This window comes from Panthera uncia (assembly GCF_023721935.1).
Source record: "Panthera uncia isolate 11264 chromosome A1 unlocalized genomic scaffold, Puncia_PCG_1.0 HiC_scaffold_17, whole genome shotgun sequence".
Classification (NCBI taxonomy): Eukaryota; Metazoa; Chordata; class Mammalia; order Carnivora; family Felidae; genus Panthera; species Panthera uncia.
In genome coordinates, this window is record NW_026057577.1 from 55,723,780 (window position 1) to 55,738,848 (window position 15,069).

Consider the following 15,069-nt stretch of genomic DNA (forward strand, 5'->3'; position numbering starts at 1 on the left):
CTCCCTCTCCCTCTCCCTCTCCCTCTCCCTCTCCCTCTCCCTCTCCCCCAAGTGTGTGCTCACACTCTCACTCTCTCTCTCTCAAAATAAAATAAAATTAACCCCTTAATGTTAAAGCAAGGCTATGGCATTGTCAGATGCCTTTTTGTTATGCATTTAAGAGTTTGATACTCTTTTAGATGACTCAGGTGCTAATCCATCTACCATAAGGGATGGTACTCCTCTATGGCAAAATCTGGCTTCAAGAAAACCCATGAATTTGGCAGATCCCCCCCATGAGAAACATAGGCCAGCTCTAATTCTGTTGTTGAAAATGTTAAACATCAACTAAAGCAAGAACAGAAACATGCACAAATTTTATTAGGAGACACGCCCGTGTAAGAGAGAACAGAGAGGGAAGTGAAGTCTGGGAGAGTTGCCCCGAAGCCTGAGCCCCAGCAAAGGACCGAGGAAGGATATTTGGGTGGACTGCCCCAGACCTCCAGCAGTCTCAGGAAGGTTTGGCAAGGCTGTTGAAGGGGGCAGGGGGGGACGCCAGCTTCCAACAAGTCCTGTGTGTCCCGAGAACCAGCCTGCAGTAGCACTCCGGACATGCTCAGTTATTGGAACAGCAGAACGTGGGGATGGATTTGAGAGCACAGCAGCTGGGGCAGCAACTTGGATGTCCGAAAGGTGTGTTTACACCTCAGCCACACCTTTGCTGGAGGACACTCTCCAGCTCTTATACAGATGTAATTAGATACTGTGCAGCAAGTCAGTGTGTTCAGTGATCGAGAGATAACTGGCCCTGCAGCACTGCCAGGGCCCTGGTGAAGGAGCTAGTACTCCCAACTCTGTTTCCAGCTAAAACTGTCTCTTCCATCTCTGCCCATCTCTGTTCCTCTGGGTCACACAAAGAGGTCTCCATGGCTCTCTGGCTCATCTGTCATAGGAAAACGCCAACAGTTTTGCATGCAAGCATCCTATGGCCTCTTCTCCCCAAGAAGGCAGAAGAGTACATCTTGACAAGAATTCTGACTAGAGCCTGTGATATTTCATATTGGAACGTAAGCACTGCCAGGTTCCCTGCCCAGTGTCTAGAATCTGCCCTTCATGATCACAATAGGACGCTCTGATTCCAGGTCCCAAGCTCAGAAAGTAACTTTTGAAGCCATTTAACAGTGATTCCCTATCAAAATCCCAGTCCAAATGATTCTATCTGGGGAACATAATGGAAGGTATAGTCTAAGTGCTATATGGCAGTTACTTAACACTTGAAAACCACATTTGTCAAGCACATGGTGGCTTTTCTTTTAATGTTCTATACCTTTGGCTTTTCCTAGGGGTTATGTTTGCCTTTACTGTGAAACACCAATGAGGACAGGACACCACCCTTTACAGTGTACTTTTCCCTCTGTGCACAGTCCACCCCCCAGTATGCAGGGAGCTCTGGAACCCCTCATAAGCAGCTGCTCTGTTCCTTCATTTCCTGTGATAAAAATTGGTAATTCTTCACATTTCACTCTCTCTTATGCAGTAAGGGGGCCCATCTCTTCTAAATCTGCATGGTCCAGCTAGTGCTTCATTCCTTCTCATTCTGATTTGCCCTCTTTTCTTCCTCTTTTATTGAGTTTGTGTTTTTCGTAAGTTACCCAAATTATTTCCCAAAGAGGCAAGGAAATTAAAAATCAGAATTAGACACACTTACAAAAAATAGCACTTTTTTGTGCCTAAAACATGAAACAGGAAGTACCTACAAGCACTTTTTGTTAAGAAAACCTGTTTTCCCCCTCTGCATGCCACATTTTACTTCTGAACACCAAGTGTGGGGGGCTTTCTTAATTTTCTACAATTCATAGCAAACAAGCGCTATATGTCCTACGACTTAACTCAATTCTGACAGCATCTATCTGGAAATAGCCTCAGATCCTACAGGCTAGGGTCTCAGTTCCCACAAGACTGCCCCCATTTCAGACGCCAAACACAAGTCAGGTTATCACCTGCACTTCTGACCTACTGGCTATAAATTGGAGTTCTCACAACCCCTTCCTTGGGTTTGAGAATTTGAATGGCTCGCAGAACTGAAGGGAACATTTACTTACATTTACCAATTTTATAAAAAGATGCAATTCAGGAAGAGCCAGATGGAAAAGATGCATAGGGCGGGGTATGAGGGAAGGGCCCGGAAGCTTCTGCTTCTCCAGCTGCCACTACCCTCCCAGTTCTTCCAGTGTTGACCAACTTGGAATGTCAGCATCTTGTGGTTCAGGATTTTTATAGAGCCTAATCTCTAGCCCACCCCTTCCCAGTTCCAACCCTCTAATCACTTGCTCTTTCTAGATCAGCCCCGTCTGGTCGCTTTCTAGGGGCCCCACCCTAAGTCACCTCCTTAGCATAAGCTCAGGCATGATGAGAGGGCTGCATTATGAATAACCGAAGGCATGCCTGTCACTCAAGTTTTAGCAGCTAGAAACCTGGACAGAGACCCCCATATATTTCTTAGACCACACCTTTCTCCTGTGTAAGTGTCACTATGATTCTTGTATTTTTAAAACCTCAGCATCAAAAGTAAACATGACATAATGATTGCAGTCTTAAACAGATACTTGATGACATTTCAGCTTTCCCCTCAGGTTAGAAAGATAATGGACAGTAACGGTGCATAATACAATCAGGGGCAGAGAAAGGAGTGGAAGGACCCTCACAAAGACACAGACTTGTAGAAAACTCTGGGCTGGTAGTGCATCCCCATTGAGTCATTTTAGTGGAGTCTGTGTAAGATCCAGTTTGTTGATGGAGATGTGAGGGGATCCATTTTTTGAAATAGAAGCTTAGGGAAACATTTTAGTATATTCATTCTGTGACACTCTCTGACACCAAATATATGGTGTCTTTTCCAACACCAGCCAGTTCTCCAATCTTGACACCACGTGGAGTTAGCATCAGATCCTACAAGTTAAAGGGCTCAGTGTCATGAGACTGCCCCTATTTCAGATGCCAGCTGCAAATGGGGTGCCCAGGCAACTCACACTTCTGCCCGGCCAACTACAAATTGATGAATTTCCACAACCCTGAACACATTTGATACTTTACTATATAAAGTACTTGGGTGAGGTAAGGAAGAGTCCCAAGTGCAGGAGCCTCTGTTCCCATGGAATTAGTTAACTTACACCACCCGGCTTCCATGTGAATGCTTTCACCAGTCTGGAAGCTCTCTGGATTTATAGAGGTTTCATTATGGAGGCATGACTGATTAAATCATTGGTCATTGGTGACTTAATTTCATCTCCAGCTCCTCCCTTACCTAGAAGTTTGGGGTGGGGTGGGGGGCTAAATTTTTCAACTGTCTATTCATATGGTTGGTTATTTCCAGAGACCAGCCCCCATCCAGAAGCTATCTAGGAACCCCTTAAAATAAAGCAGAGATGACCTGTAGTTTTCTGTTATTATGTGGAAAAACTGAGATTTTATTGTTTTTATTTTTTTTAATGTCTAGTCATTTTTTGAGAGGCAAGAAGGGACAGAGCATGGGCAGGGGAGAGGCAGAGAGAGAGAGGGAGACACAGAATCTGAAGCAGGCTCCAGGCTCTGAGCTGTCAACACAGAGCCCGACACGGAGCTCGAACCTACAAACAAGATCATGATCTGAACTGAAGTCAGATGCTTCACTGACTGAGCCACCCAGGAGCCCTGAATGCTGAGATTTTAAAGACTGATACAACTCAATGTTACCCAGAGTAGGTGAGGGTGGAATTAGTCCTCAGAGACTGTTATGGGAATTCTAAAACCAGGCACAACATTTTTAGAGGCAGGAATTTTTTCCTATAGGTGAGGTGTTGTTTCCTCTGACTGCTCTCAAGACTTCGTCTTGGTGTGGACTTCTTTGGGTTACCATGTTTGAGGTTCATGCAGCTTCTTGAATCTGTAGGTTTGTGTCTCTTGGCAAATTTGTCAGGTTTTCAGCCATTATATATTTGAATATGTTTTCTCTTCTTCTGCCTAAACTCCAGTGACATAAATATAAGATCTTTTGTTACAGTCCCACAGGTCCTTGATGCTCAGGTGATTTGTTTTTAGTCTATTTGCTCTGTTTTTCTGATTGGATACTTTCCAGTGTTTTCTCTTCCAGTTCACTGATTCTTTCCGCTGACTCCTCCATTCTGCTGTGGAACCCAGTCACTAGGCGTTTTTTTTCTATTTGTCATGATGTTTCCTATATTCTTTATTTTTCAAGTGTGTTGATAATTGTTCAGTGGAGCATTATCATCATGACTGCTTTAAAATCTTTATCAGATAATGCTAATATCTGTCATCTCAGTATTGGCATCTCTTAATTATCTTTCCTCATTTTGTTTGAGATCTTCCCAATTGTTCTTAGGATGACTGATATTCAGTTGAAAGCAGTCATTTTCATGTTTTCTTATACTTTAAATCTCTTGTAACCCATTAATTTCTAGAACTCTCTGGGAGGAGAGAAGGGTATGCTATCTCATATTGCCAGGTGAAGGTAGATGTCCAATGTCCCCACTCAGCCTCTATTAACAACCAACCAAGAGGGGGTGTCCTCGTTACTGCTGTCCCCCAGTGGGAGTCCAGTCTCCCCTCATGATCATGATACCATGGAGGGGAAGAAGGGAGAAGGGAAGGAACTCATTACTGGCCAGCAAGAGTCCCAGTTCTCTACTTAGCCTTTCCTGATACCACTTCAGAGGCAATATCGAGGCACCTCATTACCGTTTGTGAAGGTGGAAGGCTCTCTCCTTGGCATTTGCTTGTATGCCTGGCAGTTAGGGCAACAATTTTCCTGGTATTCGTTTGGAAAAGAAAGAGTATTATCTAAACATATTCTACCTTTCTAGGCTGCTCCTCGTTGGGCAAGAGAGAGCAGGGTTTGTTGAGGCTTTTAAAATAATCTGTAGGTGGTGGTATTTCCACACCGCCATGTTCTTTGGTTCCGAGTCTGAGACCAATGCAGCAAAAATGAATAAATAAATAGAAATAAATTTTTATAATGCAGGGTACTCACACCTCTCAAGTTCCCTAGCTACTCTGCTTTTTCCTTCTGTCTTTCAGTCTTATGTTTGCTTTATAGTAGCCAGTATTTTTTAGCTGTAGTTAGTGGGAATACTCATGAAAGTATGACTATTCCATCTCCATATGAATTTTAATATTATTCATTTACTCAACTACTTTCTTTTTTGAGCGCCTGTGATACAACACTGAACACGCTATTTGGGGTCAACTCCCACAGAGCTTATGTAAAAGTGAACATCAGGTACAGTAGAGTCAGGTCAGAGTTGTTGTGAGGCAAGTAGACGGTGCTGTGAAAGCAGAGAAGAGGTCTTCCTGTCACTTCCTGAGAAGTGACATCTGAGCTAAGACCTGAAATATAGTAAGTGATAGCCAGGCAAAGAGATAGAAAAAGAACATTGCAGATGACACACAAAATACTATATGAAAAGCTCTGGAAGCAAAAGTTAACAGAAGTAGGTAAGTAACAGATCATGAAGGATCTTATAAATTGCATTATCCTGTGGGTGATGGGGAGCCTTGAAGTGTTTTGGGAAGAGGGACAAGATCAGACAAGAGCTAGAGAGTTTACTCCAGTGGCCAGAAAGGCAGCAGGAGGACTGGTTAGGACACTGAAAATAGTGATGTGAACTAGAAAATGTGGGTAGAAAAGGAGAGAAATCAATATTCAACATGTTCACAGAAACTTAGAGATACAATAAACAAAATTTCGTGGTGGGTTAGATGGTGGGATGTGGAAAGAGGTTGTCAAAGATGATTCCAATTTCTGCCTGTGCAGTCGAGTGGATGGTGATGGGCATTTTGAGATTGGGACACAGAAGGGAGAATAGGTTTGGGCTGGCATCGGGAAGATAATGAGCACCATTTTGGACATGCTGGGTTTTCATGTCAACCTGACGTTGTCTGATAGGCATTTGAATTACTATGTTTGGATGCCAGAAAGACACCTGAGCTGGGGATAGAATGTTCTTTCACTAATTCGTTGAACAGATGATTTTGGAATATGTATCACGTGGCAGGAATTATTCTGGTTCTTGAAATACAGCAGTGAACAAAACAGACCAAAACCCCTGGCTTGATGGAGCTTATATTCTAGTTGGGGAAAGACAGTCAAGAAACAATTAGATAAGCAAAGTAGATATATCAAATTGTCCTAAGTAGAAGGAAAATAAAGTTACATTACGGCATAGAGGGCACTGGGGCCAGGGGATGACTATTAATACGATGGTCTAAGAATATGCGACTATAAAAAATGACATTTAAGCAAAGATGCAGGAAGATACTTCAAAGAGAACATTCACAGCAGAGGCAACAGTGAGTGCAAACGTCCAAGGGTGTAAGTGCGAGACCACTAGCAGGAAAGGTAAAGAAGCTTTTTACCCTGGAGCAGCATAAGCAAGGTGGACTGCAAGAGGCAGTAGGTCAGAGTGGACACAAAAGGCTTTGGTCTTCATGCTGAGAGACATGAAAATCCATTGGAGGATTTTGAGCAGAGTAGTGACATGATCTCAAGGATGTTTTCAAGGAGAACTGGCCTTTGTGTTTAAAATACATTATAAAGGATCTGAGGTGGAATCAAAGAGACCAATTGGGAGTGCACTGCAATTATTGTGGCAAGATGCAATAGTGCCAGTGGACAGGGTAAGAACTGGTTAGATTCCAGGGGCACCTGGGTGACTTAGTCGGTTAAACATCCAACTTCAGCTCAGGTCACGATCTCACAGTTTGTGAGTTCGAGCCCTGCACCAGGCTTTGTGCTGACATCTCAGAGCCTGGAGCCTGCTTCGGATTCTGTGTCTGTCTCTCTCTGCCCTTCTCTGTCTGTCTGCCTCTCTCTTTCTCTCTCTCTCTCAAAAATAAACATTAAAAAAATTAAAAAAATAAAAAGAAATTGGTTAGATTCTGAAAATATGTTGCAGACCAAAGGCATTACTGTAAGTTTGGACGGTGAGGTATGGGAATGAGTTGTTGGGGGAAAAGATACTCAGAATGACTTCCAGGCTTTTGACCAGAGCCACTGAAAGCCTGGAATTGCCTTTGTTTACATAGGAAAGATTGTGTGAGGGGAAGGTTAAGGAGAAAGAACCAGGAGCTCAGTTTTGTTCATGTTAGGTTTGAGATGCTATTAAATATCCAAGTGGAGATGTCAGCTAGGCAGTTCCATGTATGAGGCCAGAGTTCAGGGGAGAGGACTAGGTGGGAGGTAAAAAGGTGAGTCCTTGCAGTGTATAGATGAAATTTAAAGTCATGATGTCAGATGACACCACCAAAGGACGACTTGTAGATAGAGAAGAGGGGAATTCTGAGAACTCAGGCCAGAGACATGAGAGAATCCAAAGGTCAAGCTGATAAGGAGAAGTCAGGAAGGGAGATGGAGACTGAGTGAGTGAGGTAAAAGGAAAAGACATTAGGTAGGTCCCGGGAGCCAAGTGAAGAAAATGGTTCCAGAGGAGGGAGTGATCAGGTATGATAGATGCTGGTCATGGACCAAATAGATTAGGGAATTTGTTACTAGAATTGGAGTTATGGCAGCTACTAAATTACTGGCATGGAGGTGAAGATCGGGGCCTGCTCACCTGTATCAAGGCAAAAGCCCAGTAGCCAGACTCCCATCCACAGCAACAGGTGATCCTGAGGCAGCCCCAGGTTTGACACAATCTTGAGGTTTAGCTGACTTCTGTACCCCAGACAGGGCTGAATCTGCAGGTGGGAGATAAATGGCCCCACCTGTAAAGACGGGAGGACCTTAGGGACAATCAACACGTGTACACATGTGCATGTTTGAAGACAACCAACCATCCCTTTGTTCTTCTGCACTCTTGTGGCATAACTCTCCTGGCAGTTGGGCTGGTGACCATATGTGGAGATCAGGCAGTAGGGTTAGAAAGGCTGGGGGCGGGGGAGCGGGGAGCGGTAGTTCAAGTCAAAGGAAACAAAAAACAGAGGCCTACAGGAGAATAATGTGTCTGAGAAGGCAAAGCGTCTAGTCCCGTGGTAAACCCATCAGGGTAAGGAGATCCAGAGTTACCATAGCAGGTAACGGCATAGGCAGCAAGTTTAGTGTACCCGGCTAGGAGACAAGGAAGGGTTCAACAGGCCAGAAACTCGGGCCAGGAGAGTAGACGACAAAAAAAAAAAAACCCAGCCTGTCAACAAGTGGTCAGAGTAATTAGGAGGCATCGTCATCTGCAAAAATGAGGCCTGACACTGAGGAAGGGCTTTGTAAGTCAGAAATCTCTGTAAACTCTACACTTAGCACAACAGGACAATACTAGCTTGCAGCTGACCCTCAGTAATGTTCATTGGAGCTGCCTCTTGCCCAAGGCCAGAACTAGCCCAGGTGGAGGTGGGGTGGCAGAACTACAGTGAAATTTGGGGGAGGGAGGTGCCTCTCTGTTCATGCACTCAGCTGTGACCAACCACCTCCACTCGATCCTCTACCTTCATCCCAACTCTAGAGTAACAGCTGGGGATCCTTGTCGAGGCCAGCTGCACAGTGCCCCTTAGGACCTACCACAGTGACTGGGACTCTGTGGTCCGTGTGGTGCACTTCTTCTTCCAACTCTGAATTTCTGAATTCTGAGGCATGGCCTTGAGAAGCAGAGAGCAGTACTTGCAGTTCTGCTGGGATCGATGGGGGGTTGGGACAATAGAAAAAGCAAGTAGTTCTAGCTTGACAGACAGATAGTGAGGCTGGGAAGACAGGATAGCTTTGAGAAGCATTACAAGGGAAGAAATGAAGAGCAGAGCAAAATGATAGATCTTTGAAGTTTGAGCATTATTGAATATACAAGTCATTGTATGGTATTTGGACAATTTCTAATCATCCCTATACAACATCAGCCTCTGTCCTGTGTCAGAAATAAGCAGGGAGCCTATTATATGTACTGTAAACAATGGGCAACTGATGTGAGACTCTTCTAACAGATGGGAAATATGACTACAACAGTGTACCAGAAAAAGAACAGATTTTCCCAGCTTGTCAGAAATCTAAACGGGAGCCCACCCACTGAACCACATTGGTCCAGGGGAGCTTCCTTTTTTCCATCATCTCTCCACACCGAGGTGCTGCCACCATCTAAATCATCTCAGTCTTCCTTGGACTGGGAGATGCCAACACAAGACATGTTCCATTTATTGGGTTCAGTCAAGGCTGGTTGGAGTCCCGCCCTCTCTCTTATAACTATGAAAAAAATAGTAACTTTTCCCTCATCTCTTTGAATCTTCAAAGAGTAAACAATATGTAATGATAGGTTGACCTTGATTGATCTAGTGTTCATTAATCCCATTCTTTACTTCCCTTCTTTTTCTCCCCTCCTTGGTCAAGGTTTAAAACCCCCCTGAAAATCCTAAACATAGCCCACCTGATGTAAGAGGATCAGCTGCCTCATTTTCGTTCTCAGTTCTGGCCTTCCCTGTCATTCTGGGTCCAGGCGTGACTTCCTGCTGCCACACTGTGGGTGTGGCAAAGCTCCACTGCTGACGCTTCCTGTGTCCTTATGGCCCAGTGGCCATATTTACCCCTTCTCCATGGAGCTCAGGGCAAGGAAGTCCCGCTTTGTTAAGTGATGAAACCAAAGCTGTCCCTGCTTGGCCTCCACACAGAATCCCTCAGCCCAGCAGGCCTGTCTCGTGGGTATTCACCCAGCAGCATGCTCCTCGGCCTTTCTCTGGCCACTGGCCTCCTTCTTCCTCCCCCCTTACACATGCAGTTTCAGACATGACCTCAGAAAGCATTTGAAAGTAAACCCTGATTGATTCCACCTGCTATTCCCTGCTTGTCCTGGTCAGCTGCTGCTGTCACCCAACACTGCGGGATGGTCCTTTTCCTCCATGAGCTGAAACCAAGGCATCTGCCCAGCATTAACCAAACTAAGCCCCTCCCCTGAGGGCTGTTACTGTTTAGGCAGAGAAGTTCCCCATTCGGTCTCCATGCTCTATCCTGAAGGTCTTTAATCCTGGATCTTTTACTGACCAGCTGTGCGACCTCAACGAGACCACTCAGCATAACTGTGCCTTATTTGTTTGAGATACAAAATGAGGACATTCTACATCTGTGGCTCTGAAGATAAAGACCATACTGATTTTTTTTTTTGAAGATTTTGAGATGAAGTATTCTTTCATTCAACTATCGTTTCTAACCAATCTACACTCCATCTGTGTCCGTTCACCGTGCCTTATTATTCTTTGTAGGCCTTTTCATTGTATTATACATGTTTATATTTTATGTGACCTGAGTCTTTTTGGCCATTCAGCCAATGTCAGACCCTTTCTGTCTCCGGCAGTTAGAAGTGGAGTGTGAGGGGGTGGGAAGTACGCTTCACCCACCACCTCCTCCCCAGGTAGTCTGTTATGATGGCAGCAAATCCTAGCAAATGTGCACATGGGCACAGAAACAGTCATGCAGCCTGTTCTGGACTCCGGGGAAGTCCATCTCTCTGCCCTTGGATACTGAACAAGCCTTACACGCAAGGGCTATGGGAACATCATGATATGCTGATGGCGGGGCCATCAGACTTAGAGCTGGTCAGGACTTTAAGTCTCAGGGTGCAGGGCCAGTGGCTCTAGAATCTGGGGTCTCAGCTAACGGTACCATTCCACCAGTTTTAGGTGGCTGGGCTTACAGGATACTTGTTCATCCATGGTGCTGAGGGCAGAACTTTCTTTCTAGTCAACTACATATCAACCACTCATATCACCAATGAGAAATTGTCTCTTTGTTCATTAACAGACTTTCTTCTGCACATTTCTAAAATGATGTGTAAAGCCCTAAATAACTTTCTCTAGCCTGTTGATTCCTGATTAACATGTTTCAAATTCTAGAGTATAGAGCAATTTCTCTTTATACTGAAGTACTTTTAAAGCAAGTTACCACCCTGATCATACGATGTTAAGGTGGATGTTTGTTTACTATCTGTTACCCACTAGAATGTGAGCTCCTTCAGGGATGGACTTTGTTTTCCTTACTTATTAGCATAGCTCTAGGTGAATGGGAAGAAGGGAAGTGAAGGGGGTGCTTTTGAAAATTCAGCTGGTTGGAGCGCCTGGGTGACTCCATTGGTTAAACGTCAGGCTCTTAATTTCAGCTCAGGCCATGATCTCAAGGTTTGTGAGATAGTCCCCCATGAGGGGCTCTGTGCTGAGCATGGAGCCTGCTTGGGATTCTCTCTATCCCTCTCTCTCTCTGCCCCTCCCCATTTGCGTGCATGCACACAATCTCTCTCAATCTCTCTCTGAGTAAACAAACCTTAAAAAAAAATTAAAATCCAGCTGTTACGGGCTGTGGGTTTCCTGCCCATGTGGGATCTAGCACCGCCAAGCCCCATCTAGGTGAGCTGCTTAGACCTGTTGTAAGGGAGGTAGTGCTCCTCTTCCCTTTCCACCTCTGCTGTCAGAGCCTGTGACCTCCCAGTCCTTCAGCTGCCAGCTCCCCCTTGCCCACACCCTGCCTACTGGAAACCCTCCTCCTCTTCTCTTCCCCTTCCTCCACCAACAGCGCCAAGGATGCCTGGTGCTGCCAGAAAATACAAGGTAACTTAGATCAGTCCTTTAGCCTTTCTGGGGCTTGGTTTCCTCACCTGAAAAATGGAGGTGAGTCAGGCTCTGTGCTGAGGATTTAGGTCATCTATTTAACCTTACGTAATCCTCACTCCAAGCTTACAAGGTAAGGAGTCTTACTCCATTTTCTGATTAGGAAAATGATGCACAAAGAGGGCAAGTAACTTGCCCTGGGTCCCTGGGGCTCAAACCCAGCTGTGTGACCCTGCAGTGCTGCTCCCAGGACAGACATACCTACGTCTCTCCCAGCAGGTTTTGGTGGGGGGGGGGGGGGGGGGGAACCTCTGAGAACTGGCTTCCTTTTTTTTTTTAATGTTTTATTGTTTATTTATTTTTGAGAGAGAGAAAGCAAGCAGGGCAGGGGCAGAGAGAGAGGGAGACACAGAAGAATTGGAAGCATGCTCCAGGCTCCGAGCTGTCAGCACAGAGCCTGATGCAGCACTGGAACCCAGGGTCCACTGCGAGATCATGACCTGAGCCGAAGTTGGTTGGATGTTAAATGGAGTGAGCCACCCAACCACCCCTGGGAATTGGCTTCTAAGTATCTCACCTGGTAACTGGGAAATACAGTCATTTTCAGGAATCCTGGCCTTAGATGAACTCTGAATTCCCTCCCAGTGCTGTCTTTCACTCCATTATTATCCATCCTGGCCCAGGCACTCACCTAGTAGCTTCATCAGATACATGGTGACTCACAAAGACTCCCATTATTGCCCAACTGTGAATATTTGCATATCAACAGCACAAGCTGTAGGAAGACCCTTGATGGCGGTGGGGATGGGAGGGCTACTTTGGGCCCAGGGATTCCTCTTGGCTCACAAACCATAGGTAAGTCCTTCTCCACTTGTATGTGACTAAGGCAAGGCCTGCTTGCAGTGCTACAGGAGGCCATCCTCCCAGGTTAGGGAGGACACACAAAGACCATACACACACACACCCACGACTTACCTGGATGAGACACACTTTGTTGAAGATCAGAAAGTAATTGAATTCAGCCTTTTCTGATTTTAGAATGTGAAATTAGGGTTATTTCCTCTATACAAGCAAAGATTATAGTCTGGCATCAGTAAACATGGCCTGACCAATGCCCATTAGAATGCCCTTCACAGAAATCTACTTCCAACATATTTTTAAGATGTGGGGAAATCCCTTCGTTCTTTCCACAAGTATCCTAGAGGGGTTAAGCAATGAATGAATGGAAAGACTCCACAGTCCTGCCCCAAAGATCAGGCTGAATCCAGACACAGAACTTTGAGATTGGTACAACCCAGTCCTTGGGGGGGGGGGAGCAGTTGGGGGGACCTTGTTCAGCAGAGAGAGCCTCCATGACCGCCCAGAATCCTGCTTGAACAGCAGCTGCATAAAAGTTGGAAGAGAAAGAAACGATTCAGGTTAGATGAGAAACAGATCGCCTCTGGGGGAAATGAGCTGTGAAAAGCAGAGTAAATAAGAGAACAGGAGCAGGGAGGGAGAAGAAAAGAGGTTGGATGAAACCTTTGCCTTGGAATCCCGTCCTCTGGGCCACAGTCTCCCTCCTATCCCACCCCCACACACGGTCTCATAAACGTTTCCCCTGCCTGTGTTACACTGCCTGATAGTTCCTAATGAACACATCCAGCCCTTGCTTGTGAAGGTGTTCATTGCAATATCATTCGTGTTCCCCTAGTTTGGAAAGCTCCCAATTATCCAGTGGTATGGTTACAGAAACAATGGTTATATGCCAAATCACTTCATTTTAAACAAAACATAAACAACGTGGGGTGGTTTTATTAATTTTGGGGGGGAAGAACAGAAAGCAAAATTGTATAAATCCTGTGATTGGTAAAGATATGGATATGAAAATATGGAAATGAAAATATGAAAAATATGGAAGCACCCTGAAAGGAATTCAGAAATGAAAACCATTTTTTGGAGGGGGGGCACATAGATATTTTGCTTTTGTAATTTCCTTTGGTATATCATAAGAAATCCAATCAATTTGGGGCACCTGGGTGGCTCAGTCGGTTAAGCCTCTGACTTCAGCTCAGGTCATGATCTCACACTCCGTGAGTTCGAGCCCTGCATCGGGCTCTGTGCTGACAGCTCAGAGCCTGGAGCCTGCTTCAGATTCTGTGTCTCCCTCTCTCTCTGCCCCTCCCCTGCTCATGCTCTGTCTCTCTCTGTCTCAAAAATGAATACAAACATTAAAAAATTTTTTAAAAAATGAAAGAAATCCAATCAATTCAAACATGCAGTTTTCTCTGGAAGAATTGCAGGGTTCTCAGCCCAGGATACACCTTAGATTCACACAGGACATAAAAAATATCAATGCCTGGGCTTCCAGTAGAGCAACAAAGTTAGAACTTCTGTGGGTGTGGCCCTAGGCATTGGTATTGCCACATCACTGTGGTGTTTTTTTTTTTTTAATGTTTATTTTGAGAGAGAATGAGAGCTTGAAGGGGAGCGGGGGAGGGGCAGAGGAAGAGGAAGAGAGACCCATCCCCAGCCTGAGATCGCCTCCTGCCCTCTGCACCCCCATAGTACCCTGTGGCTATCTGTGTTACTGAGTTTAGCATGTTGTGTTTTCATGATCTTTTGGCATCCATCTTAATGCGAAAGAGGACTTTATCTTAGTAATTTTTGGGTCCCAAGTGTAGTACTTGGCATATAATGCTTAATAAATGCTTGTTAAATGAATAAATGCATAGAAGGATGTGTAATTTAGGACCATGTTAAGGACCATTTTGGGGTTTCTAGTGCTCCTAGCATTGCAGTTCAGTAGCTCAGATGGATTCAGTGGTGAAATTGCTCTTTTAGGTTAATCCGGGAAACTTGCCATCGTTTGTAACATTTCCGTGAGAAAAAATGAAATTCATTTTGTGCTTTAAAGAGCCAACTTTTGGATGAATCTTTAGATCCCAATGTACAGTAGTCCCCATTATCCGAGGTTTCCCTTTATGTGGTTTTGGTGGGTGACTCGTGTCAACTCACATCTGAAAGCAGATGAGCCTCCTCCTGACGCAGTGCCAGAAGGCCAGCAGTAGCCTAATGGCATGTCATGGTGCCTATGTCATTCACCTCATCGCACGTCATCACAACAAGAGGAATAAGTATAGGGGTGCCTGGCTGGCTCAGTCAGTAGAGCATACTACTCTTGATCTCAGGGTTGTGGGTTCAAGCCCCACACTGGGTGTAGAGATTACTTAAAATCTTGAGGGGCACCTGAATGGCTCTGTCACTCAAGCGTCTGACTCTTCGTTTCGGTTCAGGTCACGATCTCACGGTTCGTGGGATCAAGCCCTGTGTTGGACTCTGTGCTAACAGCATGGAGCCTGCTTGGGATTCTGTCTCTTCTCTCTCTCTGCCCCTCTCCTGCTGATACTCTCTCTCTCTCTCTCTCTCTCTCTCTCTCAAAATAATTAAATAAACATTTTTAAAAAATAAAACTAAGAAAATAAAATCTTAAGAAAAAAAGGAAGAGTGAGTACAGTACAATATTTTGAGAGACCACATTCACATAAC

The 15,069-nt window shown here is 45.0% G+C and overlaps 1 protein-coding gene and 1 long non-coding RNA gene across 2 annotated transcripts in view; one reads left to right on the forward strand and one right to left on the reverse strand.

The window, feature by feature from the left end:
• The window catches only part of SV2C (synaptic vesicle glycoprotein 2C), a 34,565-nt gene that overhangs the window by 14,556 nt on the left and 4,940 nt on the right, over window positions 1–15,069 (forward strand). The window lies entirely within an intron of this gene.
• On the reverse strand, window positions 378–12,207 carry LOC125935764 (uncharacterized). The gene is made up of 3 exons (XR_007461782.1): window positions 12,119–12,207; window positions 7,587–7,710; window positions 378–922 (listed from the first exon to the last, which is right to left on the reverse strand). It is a non-coding gene; the product is annotated as an uncharacterized LOC125935764 (long non-coding RNA).